We start from the raw sequence: 2,449 nt of genomic DNA, 5'->3' as shown, positions 1-2,449 counted from the left end.
CCAACTGCCAACGCAGGAGACATGAGACTCGGGTTTGATCCCTGGGTTGGGAAGATCCCCTGGAGGAGGAAATGGCAACACACTTCAGTATTCATGCCTGGAGAATCCCATGGACAGAGGAGCCTAGAGGGCTACAGTCCATAGGGTCACAAAGAGTCAGACACGACTGATGTGACATGGTACGCATGCATTTTTTAGATTCTATGTGACACCGTGTCTCTCTGACTTGATTCAATTAGTATGAAACTCTAGGTCCATCCATGTTGTTGCAAAGGGCATTATTTCATTCTTTTTTAATGGCTGAGTAATATACTATAGGAAAAGTGAAAGTTGCTCAGTCATGTCTGACTCTTTGCAACCCCATGGACTGTACAGGCCATGGAATTCTCCAGGCCAGAATATTGGAGTGGGTAGCCTTTCCTTTCTCCAGGGGATCTTCCCAATCCAGGGATCGAACCCAGGTCTCCCACATTGCAGGTGGATTCTTTACCAGCTGAGCCACAAGGGAAGCCCAATATACTCTCTCTCTCTCTGTGTATAATATATATGCCACATCTTCTCTTCCCATGTATCTTTTGATGGACATTTATAGGCTTCTTTTATGTGCTGGCTACTGTTAAGTAGTGCTGCTGTGAACACTGGGGTGCATGTATCCTTTCAAATTAGAGTTTTTGTCTTTTCAGGGTATGTGCCCAGGAGTGGATTGCTAGATCATACGGCAACTCCATCTTTAGTATTTAAGAAACCTCCATACTGTGCTCAATAGTGGCTGCACCAATTTATATCCCCACAAACAGTGCAGGTTTTCTTTTTCTCTGTACCCTCTTCAGCATTGTTTATAAACTTTCTGATGGCCATTCTGACCAGTGTGTGGTGATACACCTCACTGTAGTTTTGATTTGCATTTTTCTAATAATTATTATGTTGAGCATCTTTTCAAATACCCATTGACTATCTGTATGTTTTCTTTGGAGAAATGTCTATTTGGATGCATTGCCTATTTTTTTATTGCTTTTTTGTTATTGAGTTGTATGAGCTGTTTGTGTATTTTGGAAATGAATCCCTTATCAGTCACATCATTTGTAAATACATTCTACCTTTTGAGGGATGTCTCTCCATTTTCTTTGTGGTTTCTCTTGCTGTGCAAGGGTCTTAGGTTTAACTAGGTCCCATTTTAAAACTTCTGTTTTTATGTTACTCTAGGAGATAGATCAAAAAGTTACTATTTATGTAAAAGAGTTTTCTGTGTGTTTTCCTCTGCAAGTTTTATAGTATTGTCTTACATTTAGGTCTTTAATTCTATTGAGTCTATTTTTTTAATATGGTGTTAGATAATGTTGTAATTTCATTCTTTTACATGCAGCTGTCCACTTATGGAAGACTGTCTTTTTTCCACTGTATGTTTTCCTTCTTTGCTGTAGATAATTGACCTTAAACACATGGGCTTATTTCTGGATTCGATTCTGTTCCACTGATCTGTGTGTCTGTTTTTGTGTCAGTATCATACTTATTTGATTACTGTAGCTTTATATTCTTAAGTCAGGGAGCAGGATTCTTCCAGCTCTTTCTCGAAACTGTTTTGGCTATTTGAGGTCTTTTGTGTTTACATACAATTAACATTTTTTTGTTCCAGTTCTGTGAAAAATACAATTGGTAATTTGATAGGGATTACACTGAATCTGTAAAATGCCTTGAGTAGTATGGTTATTTCAACAATATTGATTCTTTTAATCCAAGCACATGGTAATCTCTTTCCATCTGTTTGTGTGGGCTTCAGTTTCTTTTATCAGCATCTTAGAGTTTTCTGAGTACAGGTCTTTTGCAGTTAAGTTTATTCCTAGGTATCCTATTCTTCTTTATATGGGTTTCCTTATTTCTAAAATTTCATTGTGAGCATCTAGAAATGTAATGGATTTCTGTGTATTTATTTTGTATCCTGCAACTTGACTGAGTTCATTGGTGAGCCCTAGTAGTTTTCTGGTAGTATCCTCAGGATTTTCTATGTATAGTATCATGTCATCTGCAAATAGGGACAGTTTTACTTCTTTTCCAATATGTATTCATTTCTTTTTCTTCCATTGCTGTGGAGTCCTGGGTTCTCTTTATTCTCTTGTTTGTGTAGTGTGGCCTTCAGAGGGGAACAACTTGAGTGAATCTGTAGGCTATTTTAATAGCCATAACTTTAATAGTGCTCTCAGATTTTGTGGACAATCTACATGCCAAAATTTATAAATTTGTTTCTTTCAATTTCCTTATATACTGTGTACAGTGGGGTCAAAGGCTTCATTGGTATTAGTCAAAGAGAGCAAAACTTCCATTGTCCCCACCCAACTCACGTAAGTTAGTTCTTGATAGAAAAAAAATCCCATTTGGTTGTGGGTCAAGTGGCATTTCTGAGGAAGGAATGAACTGTTTCTTTTCACTCTACAGACACACTACTTCAAATTAC

Source organism: Bubalus bubalis, chromosome 10 (genome assembly GCF_019923935.1).
Source record: "Bubalus bubalis isolate 160015118507 breed Murrah chromosome 10, NDDB_SH_1, whole genome shotgun sequence".
In the NCBI taxonomy this organism is placed as follows: domain Eukaryota; kingdom Metazoa; phylum Chordata; class Mammalia; order Artiodactyla; family Bovidae; genus Bubalus; species Bubalus bubalis.
Note: the sequence above shows the minus strand (reverse complement) of the source record.